Here is a 13,269-nt window from a genome sequence, read left to right on the forward strand (position 1 = left end):
AATAAGCATCCAAAAAACTCAAACGCTCACAACCCGCCGTAGCATCAATGATTTGATCAATACGAGGGAGAGCAAAAGGATCAGCCGGACAAGCTTTGTTTACATCTGTGTAATCCACACACATACACCAAGTGTCGTTCTTTTTGAGCACAAGCACCGGGTTAGCCAACCACTCTGGGTGAAAAAATTCAACAATAAACCCGGCCGCCAAGAGCCGGGCCACCTCTTCTCAAATAGCCTTACGCCTTTCCTCGTTTAACCACCGAAGAAACTGCCTGACCGGCTTAAACTTGGGGTCAATATTGAGAGCGTTCTTAGCGAGTTATCTCGGTACACCCGGCATGTCAGAAGGCTTCCATGCAAAGATGTCCCCGTTCTGACGGATGAACTCGATGAGCGCGCTTTCCTATTTGGGATCCAAGTTAGCACTGATAATGAATTGTTTGGATGAGTCACCAGGCACAAAATCAATCATCTTGGTACCGTGAGCGGACTTAAACTTCAGCGCCAGCTCATGTTCCATGGTTGGCTTTTTCAAAGATGTCATGTCCGCCGGGTCGACATTATCCTTGTAAAACTTCAATTCCTCTGCCGCACAAACAGATTCGGCGTAAGCAGCGTCACCTTCTTCACATTCCAAAGCTATCTTCCGACTTCCATGCACTATGATAGTGCCCTTATAACCTGGCATCTTGAGCTGCAGATAAACATAACACGGCCATTGCCATGAATTTTGCATAAGCCGGCCGTCCAAACAGGGCGTGATACAGGATTTTGATTTTGACCACTACAAAAGTTAACTTCTCCGCCCTAGAATCATTCTCATCTCCAAAGGCTACTTCCAGCTCAATCTTACCAACTAGATATGCCGACTTACCAGGCACTACTCCATAGAAAGCGGTGTTGGATGTCTTAAGACTTTTGCCACTCAACCCCATGCGACGGAATGTCTCATAATAGAGAATGTTGATACTACTGCCTCCATCCATGAGTACTTTAGTAAATTTGTATCCACCAACCTGAGGGGCCACCACCAAAGCCAGGTGACCCGGATTATCGACCCGGGGAGGGTGATCTTCCCTACTCCACACAATAGGCTGCTCAGACCATCTCAAATAACGTGGAACCGTCGGTTCAACCACATTCACAGCTCTCTTATGAAGTTTTTGGTCCCTTTTGCATAAACTAGTGGTGAACATGTGGTACTGCCCACTGTTTAGTTGCTTTGGGTTACTCTGATACCCGGATTGCTGCTGCTGTTGACTACCTTGGCCAGATTGCTGATTATAGCCGCCTTGATTGCCCTGAGGGCCCTGGCCATGAAAACCGCCACTGCCCGAGCCGCCGCCCGGGACATGAAAACCGCCACCGCCTGAACCGTTGCCTGGCCCATGATTACCATCGAACATGTTAGAATTCTTGAACGCCTTCATGATCGTACAATCTTTCCATGGATGGGTGGCCGACTTCTCCTGGGTGTCGTGTCTTGGACATGGTTCATTTAGCAACTGTTCAAGGGTAGGACCTGACCCGCCTGACCGAGGAGGTAGCCTCCCCTTACGCCGTTGATTGTTGCCTTGTGCGTTAGTGTTAGCCACAAACTCCAGACTACCGTCAAGCGTACGTTTATTATTACCTCCTTGATTTGCCACGTTATGCTGATGACCTTTGCCGTTGCCGTTCTTTTTTCTCTTTCCTGTCTTCTCTTCGTCAGACGCGGGATCTTTGGTACTGTCAGAATCGGCGTATTTGACCAGAGCCGCCATCAGCTGGCCCATGTCATTGCAATCACGCTTGAGCCGCCCCAACTTCTGTTTCAGAGGTTCAAAACGGCAATTTTTCTCCAACATTAAGACCGCGGAGCCGGCATCCATCTTATCAGATGAATGTATTATCTCCTTTACCCGGCGCACCCAATGGGTCATGGATTCACCTTCCTCTTGCTTGCAACTAGTTAAATCCACAATCGACATGGGTTGCTTGCATGTATCCTTGAAGTTCTGAATAAACCGGGCCTTTAACTCTGCCCATGAGCCGATGGAGTTGGGGGGAAACCCCTTCAGCCAAGTGCGAGCTGTCTCATCCAACATCATGGTAAAGTATTTGGACATTGTTGCATCACTGACCTCCAGCAATTCCATGGCCATCTCATAACTTTCGATCCATGCCCCGGGTTGTAAGTCAGCCGTATAATTAGGCACCTTCCGAGGCCCCTTGAAATCCTTTGGTAAATGCTCATTACGTAGAGCCGGCACTAAGCAAGGGACACCTCCTGTCCTTGTGGCCACACCTGCTTCAACAGAGGTCGTCAGATAAACCAGAAAAGTTTGGTGAGCCGCCTGCTCAGCTGTCTGTTGAGCTGCCCGCTCAACCTCTTGGCGAATCCTCTCCTGGTCAGCCAAGTTAAGAGCCCCATCACGCGTCGGGTCATACCTGCGCGGCTGGTTATGGCGCTGGGAGTTGCTTGACACGGCCGCCGAATCCATATGTCTGCTATAGCTTGGGCTCCGGCTTGGGTGAGGGGTTGAATGAATTCTGTCTCGACTATATGAGTATGATTCCTACTGTGCCAGAGCCGTCTGAAGAAGTTCTCTGACTCTTCATGTTTCGATCGCCGTCGGAGAGTCGCCTTCAATGGGGAGAGCCGCCAAACGCGCCGAAGCAGCGATCAGATTCTCCAGAGGGCTAGGAAAGTGACCCAGTGGCGTCGGTGTATAATGAGATGGAGCAGTATTCACACGAGGGGGTTACATAGCCCGCGGCTGACCCGGCACCCCAGCTTCGGGTGTTGTAATCCGGTTTCCCTCTGGCGAGTTACTGGGACCGGCTCCAGGTGTGTGGAAGAGGTTCCTAGGATCGTAAGTCAAAGGCAGTCGTGATTGAGCCTTCTGGTGCCTTCTCCTCATGACCTTGTTTGATGCATTTAGATTCATCGTCAGCTGAAAAGCCTCTGATTGAAGTTGCTGAGCCCGGGCGTCCAAAGTCGTCCGCTCCGCTGCCATCCTGACATCCTCCGCCACCAAGTTTTCCCTGGCCTGTGCTACCTCCTCACGTAGCCGTGCCACCTCCGCATCATGCTCAGCCCTATCCGCCGGTTCAACCACGGCGGTCAACAGGGCCATCATCTTATCCATAAGATCCATCAGCACCTGAGCCGGCGGGCACACCAGGTCTCCCGACCTGGTCGCGGCCGTCCCGGAGGTTATTTCTGCCGCAGCTGTAGAGTTTTGTGTGGGCTGTGTACCAGTCACGAAGACCCCCGCTCCGTTCGGGAGCTCAATGGGGTCCGGAATACTGCTGCCATCGGAACAACCCCCAAGCCCGCCATCTTGTAGTTGATACAATGAATCCGTCTCGCCTGTGGACGACTCACCGTCAGAATAGATGGCCGTCTCACCGCCATCGACAGATCCTCCAGAGAACTCCCCTCCATGGATGCAACCCACGAAGGCACGCTTCACGGCGGGCTGAGTCCAGGCGGGTCTCACACGCTGAGCCGTCTCGATGGGGTCGGTGCAGATGTACGGCTCAGGACCCGGCTCGCCGATCCGGCCGATGAAGACGTGGATTTCGCCGAAGGGGACCCGGTACCCGTACTCAATTGAGCCGGCGTCGGGGCCCCAGCCTTCATCGTCGATGTAGAGCTTGCTGCGACGACTCTTGGTCATCCGGCCCACAATGTATCCCTTGAACCCTTCGAAGCTGCCCTTCAAGAACTCAAATCCAACGTGCGCTGGCCCCACAATGGGCGCCAACTGTTGTGGAATTGTCACGACAGATGTCCTAGTGAAAGGACTTAGTCGTGGAGCCATCGCAACTAGGAAGCTTAAAGGGATTAATCAGGACAAAGGACACGAGAGGTTTATATTGGTTCAGCACCTTGCTGTGAAGGTAAAGCCTAGTCCAGTTGTTGTGGTATTGCTAGGTTTCGATGACCAAGGAGCGGAATACGCTAGCTTGGCTCTTGATCTGTTCTTTCTTGCCCTAAGCCGCCACCGGGTTGTCCCCTTATATACACGTGTTGTCGCCCTACGGCCTACAGAGTCCCGGCCGGCTCATACAACGTGTCCGGCTCGGTGACGTCTTTTACATGCCTTACTTTACAAGCCTTATCATACATGGCGGTTTATAGTCATGGGCCTTAAGCCGCCTCTAGGCCTTGGCCTACTACAAACCTTATCATAAACCGTCACTTTGTGTACTCTTTGGGATTCCTTTAGTTAACCCGCCATTGGTATTGACCCGGCCCCTCCTGGGCGGGTCATGCCTAATAGTCATATCCCCAACACCATGGTTGTTGCTAGTGATCCATGCATGCTATGAACTTGCTCTTGCCATGGTTAGCTTCATGAACATGTCATCTTGCTGATGCTATGCTTGTTTTGTCATGCAATGCTTTGGGGTGAGTGATTTGAGCTCACAAAGATGCCTTCATAATTCTGTTTATGCCATGCTCTGATTTCTGCTAAGTCTGAAACTGTTAATAAAACTTGCTATGTTTACATGGGTGCCATCATATCTTCTGTGCCTTTTTGGCTCATGATCAGTAAGGGACTTTTGTTCTATGCATTTAGTAGATTCATGCCATGCCTTTGTTTGCTATGATATGTTTCTGTAGCATGTTGTTTGCTTGCTCTAAACATGGCTTCCTGATGTTATTTCTGGCATGTTAGTATTTTCACTAAGTCTGTGAAGTTGATATCTTTTGCACTTTTGCCATGCTTGTTTGAACCTGCTCTTGCGTCTTTTAGCCGTAGCTTAGTGTTCATGTTTTGTCAAGCATCTTGTGTAAATAACTTCCATATACTTTGTTGTTATGTTGGAGTGCAGTAGCTTAGTTTCTTGTGGCATTCTAGATGGCATTGTGATGTTAATCGCACAATTGTGCCTTTCTTGTTTTGCTTGCCATTTGCAAACCGTGCATCCATTTCCGGCGATCTTTATATCGATTTTGACCGAAATCATATCAACTTTCCAGTGGCACACTTGGTTTGCCAAGTTGATGCCTTGATCATTCTTTCCCTTCCGAAGCACGCATATGCATTGCATATCATGTCTTGCATATCATGCCATGTTTTGCATGATGTTGCTTGTGCATTGCACCGTGATTTATTGTTGGTCGTTTGCTTGTGTTATTGATTTGGGTAGAGCCGGGAGACGAGTACGTGATCGAGGAACCTTTTGAGTACGCTAACGAGGATGAAGCTTTCGACAACTCTGAGAACTTTGCAGGCAAGATGACCATACCCTCGAAATCACTTCTATCTTTGCTTGCTAGTTGTTCGCTCTATTGCTATGCCACGTTACCTACCACTTGCTATATCATGCCTCCATATTGCCATGTCAAGCCTCTAACCCACCTTTCCTAGCAAACCGTTGTTTGGCTATGTTACCGCTTTTGCTCAGCCCCTCTTATAGCATTACTAGTTGCAGGTGAAGTTGAAGTTTGTTCCATGTTGGAACATGGTTATTGTTGGGATATCATTACTATATATTATTTACTTTAATGCATCTATATACTTGGTTAAGGGTGGAAGGCTCGGCCTCATGCCTGGTGTGTTTTGTTCCACTCTTTCCGCCCTAGTTTCCATCATACCGGTGTTATGTTCCTTGATTTTGCGTTCCTTACGCGGTTGGCTGTTATGGGAACCCCTTGACAGTTCGCTTTGAATAAAACTCCTCCAGCAAGGCCCAACCTTGGTTTTACCTTTTTCCTATCTACCACCATATACCTTCCCTTGGGTTCTGCAGACTCAAGGGTCATCTTTATTTTAAACCCCCCGGGCCAGTGCTCCTCCGAGTGTTGGTCCGAACCGAGTAGACTGCGGGGCCACCTCGGGGCAACATGAGGGTTGGTTTTGCTCGTAGGATGTCTCATCCAGTGTTCCCTGAGAACGAGATACGTGCGACTCCTATCGGGATCTGTCGGAACATTGGGCGGATTTGCTGGTCTTGTTTTACCATTGTCGAAATGTCTTGTAACCGGGATTCCGAGACTGATCGGGTCTTCCCGGGAGAAGGAATATCTTTCGTTGACCGTGAGAGCTTGTAATGGGCTAAGTTGGGACACCCCTGCAGGGTTTTGAACTTCCGAAAGTCGTGCCCGTGGTTATGGGCAAATGGGAATTTGTTTATATCCAGTAGTAGAGAACTTGGCACTTAACTTAATTAAAATGAATCAACCGCGTGTGTAGCCGTGCTGGTCTCTTTTCGGCGGAGTCCGGGAAGTGAACACGGCCTTGTGTTATGCTTGAGCGTAAGTAGCTTCAGGATCACTTCTTGATCACTTTTAGCTTCTTCACCGTGCGTTGCTTCTCTTCTCGCTCTCTTTTTCGTAAGTTTGCCACCATATATGCTTAGTGCTTTGCTGCAGCTCCACCTCACTACCCTTTCCTACCCTTAAGCTTAAATAGTCTTGATCTCACGGGTGTGAGATTGCGGAGTCCCCGTGACTCACAGATACTTCAAAGCAGGTGCTGATGATGCCAGTGCAGGGGACGCTACCGAACTCAAGTGGGAGTTCGACGAGGATTCGGGCCGTTACTATGTTTCTTTTCCGGATGATCAGTAGAGGAGCCTAGTTGGGACGATCGGGGTTCTAGCAATTGGGGTTGTCTTTCTTTATTCTGGTTCCGTAGTCGGACCTTTGATTGTACCTTGGATGATGTATGGATTATTTATGTATTGTGTGAAGTGGCGATTGTAAGCCGACTCTTTATCCCTTTCTTATTCAGTACATGTGATGTGTAAAGATTACCCCTCTTGCGACATGCCTACCATGCGGCTATGCCTCTAAGTTGTGCCCCGACACGTGGGAGATATAGCTGCATTGTGGGTGTTACACAAAATAAACTAAAGAAACTGGTAGGTCTGTCGACAGCCACACTCTACATGTTGATCACATGATAGGTACATGGAAGAACCTCTTGACATACTCGAAGGGTGGTTGTAACGACAATGAGAAAAATATCGCTGCCTTGATGAAGATGGCACATAGTTGCTAGTAGGGGCGGGTTCCGGCTGTTGTACACGTCAGGGTAGCTACCATGGTGGGGATGTCGATCTTGGGTCATGGGAGCATCAAAAGCATCATAAGGCGACATATCCACCATTGGAGGAGGCAATGGATCCATGGCAAGAGGACCAACCATCTGGACATCATCGGACACTCGCACCATGTCTCCCTGGAGAAAAGTAGTTTGTGTCATCAGAGGAAGTGGTGACAACATAGTTGTAGGATTAATCATTGACATTACCTCGGTCTTTGGCACCACTGTAGCAAACTTGACCTATGCAATATAGGTGGAAGCAATAGCCAGTGTCACATCTACCAGTTGCGCTAGGGACAATGCAGGTGCTGACTCTGAATGGATCTTCTCGAGGCGTGCGTTGATGTTCATGAGGTGCTTCTCCACCATCCATTTGAGGACAAGGTATATGAGATCGGGCAAGTCGTCGAAGCCCCGATTGTCGCCGGTGAAGAGGTCATTGAGCACGACCTTAATCTCCAGGCCCTAGTTCTACCATTGGACTTTCCAAAACCTTGTCCTTTGCCTTGTTGAACATCTCTTGGATTAATCCCGCCTTTTGCTGCTTATTCTTGGATTTTTTGATTCCAACCTCTCATTGTACCGCTGCGGGATCTCTTTTTCTTCCTTTAGCGATGGTCAGGGAACCACTGTCCGGGCCTCACCTGGAATGTACCACAAGAGGCAAGCTTGGATGTCGCAAAGGATTGGAAGCTCTTGAGCCTTCTTTGCTAGCATGGGCAAGCGCCTCCTCATTGTCGCCCCACACTTTGCGCATCAGCGATCCATTGGATCTTAGCCTCCCCGCGATGAGCCATCACTTCTATTTGGTTGGTGGATGGCCATAATCGGTGCACAAATACGTATGGCAACACTAAATATTTTTTTGTTTTCAAATGTCAATGTGTACATATTCCCATTTTACAACATAATTATCCAAATGGTCATAATTGATTGATACCAAAAATACTCCAAGTAAGGGAACTTAGGATATTTTTGTTTCCGTGGATCAGTATACACCCTCCAATGCAGAGCAACCATGCAGAGAACACACATGCTAGTTCTAAAATAGGACTTTGGGCATAAATGATAGCCGTATGGCTAGACTAGGGCCTTGGCCTCCAAGGTAGATTTCAGGGACTTTGTGGTCCTCAACAGTTTTGTCCTCTCAAATTCGTTTTGGTAATTCTGATAAGGACCGAACCTCGTGGTGAGATCTGATTTGTTGTTGCGGCCCGATCTTTCACGACACTCTACCTTTAGTAGCAACAACCTCTCACCCGGGCACGTGATGTACACGGAGTAGAGGGTTTGAGCCTTGCGGCCCAGCACGAGAAAACCAATCTCGATGAAAGTACTCACGCGCAAAACAATTTTCACGAAGAAAAATCACAACACAGAGGTTTTGTAAAGATCCCTCCAAAAGTTGATATGGGTGTCTACCCTGAAAAACATATCGTGTTTATTTCATAAAAAAATAACCTCCCTTCAATACATGCACGTCCAGGGACTTCTTTTTCTTCTTGTTGGCATAAAGATCAAATGAAGCAACATCTTGTTTTCTTGTAACAGAAAATAGTTCCTTTAACCCACTGAAACTAGTCGTGACCGCATCATCCTCTCCTCCTTGAAGCGAAACGGTCCTCGGTTTCGAGTCAATCTCTTTAGTTATATCTTCATGTGCAGATTGAACGATGACCATTAAATTTTTAGCACCTTCGACCTTCTTTTCTTCTTCTTCTTTTTGCTCTTTTATCTTCTCTCTTCCCTCCAAGCAATAAAACGATCCAAACCCATGGGCACGAGGTCGTACTTCTTACCCTTCTTGACGGTATATATGTGCGTTTGACAATCATACACAACATCATGCTCTTTGTACCATGGCTTGCCCAACAATAAGTGACATGAAACCATCGGTGCCGGAATCACGTCACACAAAACCATGCAAAAATATTTTCCCAACAAAAACGGTACCTTTGTTTGATGTGTGACACCGAGCTCTTCATGACCCCAACGAAACAAGTATGGTTGTGCTCGTGGTGTCATTGGTAGATCTAGCTTCTCCACCATCTCGATGCTTGCAGCGTTGACCAAACTCATGTGGTCAATTGTCATGGCACATGATCTCTCCTGTACCACAACACGAGTATGAAAAAGCCCGGTCTAGCGACCTTTCTCCTCCAACTAAAATCCATAGCTTAACTTACTGAATGACGATGCCCTCACCATCATCTCCATATTGTCGTGAATGACCTGATGCTCTGATACCACCTGATGTAGACCGAACCTCGATGGCAAGATCCGATCTGTTGTTGCGGCCGATCTTTCACAACACTCCACCACCAATAGCCGCAACCTCTCGCCTGCGCAAGCGATGTAGACAAAGTAGAGGGTTTGAACCTTGCCGCCCAGCACGAGAAAACCAATCTCGACGAAGGTAGCCACATGAAAAACAATTTCCACGAAGAGAAATCACAACACAGAGGTTTTATAAAGATCCCTCCAAAACTTGATACGGGCGTCTACCCTGGAAAAACAAATAGTGTCTATTTCATAAACAGTAACCTGAGCTGTTTACAACGACACATGGAAAAATTTCAGCAGCCTCAAGCTTCTTCTTCTTTACTTCTGATGTAGCTTGAGCAATATCCCGCTTCTTGCGATCAGCCATATACTTCTCTGATGTGTACGAATCAAGTGGTATGAATTGTCCTCCACGAACAAAAAAAAATTTCTCCAACTGAATGATATGTCAACTGTCTTTTATCTGTCCATGGTTTTCCTAGCAGTATTGAACAAGTATGCATGTGCATAGGAAGCACGTCACGATGACACCATATCCACATAGAATAAACCGTACCTCCAAGCGATGCATGATCTTGACAAATTTGTCCTTCCACCAAAGCACATACGGTTCTGGATGTTCAATCAACGGCAGGTTCAAAGCATCAACCATAGTCTGACTCACTAAATTCATCCCAGAATAGCAATTCATCAAGTTTGCACAATTCACCAGCCCTACACGCACACGCGTAAAGCATTGGTACCACGACAAGGCACGCAATCAATCCTTCTCCGCCGACATCATCATTTGCGAGCTACAATCTTTCCTCATGGTAAAAGATTCAATAGAACTCGAAGAAAAATATTGTACCATGAAAAACCTTTGCTCTGATACCAACTGATAAGGACCGAACCTCGTGGCGAGATCCGATCTTTTGTTGCGGCCCGATCCTTCACGACACTACACCTTTAGTAGTAGCAACCTCTTACCCGCGCACGCGATGTACACAGAGTAGAGGATTTGAGCCTTGCGGCCCAATATGAGAAAACCAATCTCGACGAAGGTACTCACGCGCAAAACAATTTCCACGAAGAGAAATCGCAAGACAGAGGTTTTGTAAAGACCCCTTCAAAATTTGATACGGATGTCTACCCTTGAAGAACATATCGTGTTTATTTCATAAAAAAATAACCTCCCTTCAATACATGCACGTCCAGGGACTTCTTTTTCTTCTCGTTGGCATAAAGATCAAATGAAGCAACATCTTGTTTTCTTGTAACAAAAAATAGTTCCTTTAACCCTCTGAAATTAGTCGTGGCCGCATCATATTCCTTTTCCTTTGTTAACATACGAGTAGGATTGCACAATGTAAAGGTGTTCACGTGGTGTCGTAGAAAAAAAAAGCCATGTGTAACATTTTGTGCCCCTTTTGGCGATTCACTTGGCTAAGAGCATCTTCAGTCATGTACCTCTAATTCGATCTATCAAACGACCACGGACGCGTCCGGTCAGTGACCGGGCGTGTCTATTTTAAGCCCATATTTGTCCATCTGCGCAGCCAAAATTCTCATTTTTCTTTCTCATATGTTCGGCTAGTTGCACGTGATTGATGGAGATGAAAAGAGAAATAAAATAATGATTAAAAAAGAAAAGATGGTCCGGGATGGGGTCGCTTCTTACGTGGCGGAATGTCCGCGCGCGTCCGCGAGCCCTCATATCCTTCTCATATTTGAGATGTGTACGAGGGTTCGCGAACAGTCCGGACGTATAAGAATAATAGAGAAGTCCGGTTGGGTCACGTTTTTTCTTCTCTCTCCTATCCGGTCACTGACTGAGCACCACCACTACAGTTGGAAGAAGAAAAACGCCATTGCTTGACTAATCACAAACGTTGCTCGACTCAAGTTGCATGCATTACTATTCCGTCACTGATGAGGTTTATCTAGAACACCAAAACATTGGAAATCACGAGGAAAAGTATCTAGAACAACTTGCCTGATACTCATGCGCTTGCTTGCCACATCCATACATTGATACATGCAAATATAACCTGAAATGAATCGAGCCAGGTAATCAGACAATTAGTGTGGTGTAGTTGGTTACAGGAGATGTACAATTTCCCGTTCAAATTAGCACTAGATCGGGGCTGCGATGATAAAACAGGAGCCTCGAACTCGCCGGCAACACGCTGACTGACATGATGACGCTGGTCAGTTCCCGGCAGGCGGCGGGCAGGTGAGCACGAGGCCGCCGAAGTCGTCCCAAGCGCCGGTGGGGGCGAGCGCCCCGTCACAGCCACCCCACGGCGCCGCGAGCCCGTCGTAGAGGTGGTCCGTGGCCGCCGGTGCCGTCCATGGGAACCCGCCGAGCCCGAGGTCGAACTGCGGCAGGTAGACGGCGCCGTCGGTCAGGAACGGGAAGACAGGGAGCGGCGGCGGCGTGTCCTGCTGTTCTGGCTGCGGCGGTGGTGGCGAGCCGGAGGAGGGCGGGCTCGGCGAAAGATCTGCGGCGCTTGCTGCTGCTACCGGAGCCGCGGCGGCACGCGCCACCGACGGGGACCTTGCGGAGCGTGCCGCCGTGCGTCCAGTAGCGGCGGCAGGTGCGGCAGTAGTGGCGCGGCTGCGTGGTGCTGTAATTGTTGTAGTAGCAGAACTTGGTGTCGGTGGAGCTGCACCGCGGGCACTCCAGCTTTTGCTGCTGCTGGTTCTGTCCGTTCTTCTTGGTCACCGCGCTCTCCTGGTCACCACAGTTCACCACACGCGCGCATCAGTATGTACGTCGCTTGCCGGAGAAGAGAGAGATAGAGTGAGGACTGAGCAGAAACTGACCTGCGCGAGTGGTTGCTCTTTCTCAGCAGCGTCGGTGGCAGAGTCGGGGGCGAAGGGGCGCTTGGCGCCGGCGGCGGGGAGGAGCGAGGCGGAAGCTGGAGCCATCGTTTGGCGTGCGGGCGGGGCAGCGCATGCCGTGTCCGGCCCGGCCGGCTTAAAACGAGCTGCGGCCTGCGAGCGCGCGTGGTAATCACCAGCTAGCTAGCTCTGCCCGTACCCCGTAGCTAGGCAATTGCCTAGGAGAGGGAGGAGAGAGTGAGACGTAGCGGTCAGTGTGAGCTGGATGGGCGGCAAGCGGCGGCGGCAATCAGATGCAGGATGAAGCTGACGGGTCAGGCCGCCTTAAAACGAGCAGCGGGTGTTGGCAATAGGGAATGTATTTGATGCACCGGGGCAATTGGTGTTATCGGTGCACCGGGCTTATGTTGCACATTAAAAAATATTCAAAAATCTGTAAAAAAAATTAATGCATTGACACAACATCATTGTATGTTGTCACGAAAATTCAAATCAAAATTCGAAACATTGCTCGAGATACAAAAATGACAAATTTGACACCGAATAATACATAACACAAGTTGGGCTTTAGTTTTGGCCTATTAGCACATTAATGTCAAATTTGTCATTTTTGTATCTCGAGCAATGTTTCGAATTTTGATTTGAATTTTTGTGACAACTTACATTGCTGTTGTGTCAATGCATTAAATTTTTTTTCCGAATTTTTCCGTGCATTTTTTAGTGTGCAACGGAGTCCGGTGCACCGGTAGCACCAATTGCCCCGGTGCACCAGATACGTTCCCGTTGGCAATAAGCCATGCTCCAGTGATGACGACTGGGCGTCGGGTGCGCCATGTGCGGTCTATGCAGGGCGTGGGCATAGGGATCACTTGGTCCGGCTGTGTGTGGCGCGGTTGCGTGGTAGCTAGTTTTGCATGTGATGTGCGCATGCATAGAGTTAGTTGTGTGCATGCATAGTTTGTTTGCCAGGCCGTGGGTTAGTGGCGTTCTAGTTGGTTAGTGCGTGGGTGGCCTTGATGTGGGTGGCCTTGATGTGTGTGGCCGTGTGTTATTTAAGCAGCTGGTAGTCACCGTGAGGATGGTGTAGAGTCGAGTGTAGCAATGTAGCCAC

At 48.6% G+C, this 13,269-nt stretch overlaps 1 pseudogene; it reads right to left on the minus strand.

Moving 5' to 3' along the window:
- Nucleotides 1–11,239: 11,239 nt before the first annotated feature.
- LOC119352389 lies at nt 11,240–12,420 on the minus strand (annotated as a pseudogene).
- Between the last annotated feature and the right edge of the window lie 849 nt (nt 12,421–13,269).

This window comes from Triticum dicoccoides, chromosome 2A (assembly GCF_002162155.2).
Source record: "Triticum dicoccoides isolate Atlit2015 ecotype Zavitan chromosome 2A, WEW_v2.0, whole genome shotgun sequence".
Lineage (NCBI taxonomy): Eukaryota > Viridiplantae > Streptophyta > Magnoliopsida > Poales > Poaceae > Triticum > Triticum dicoccoides.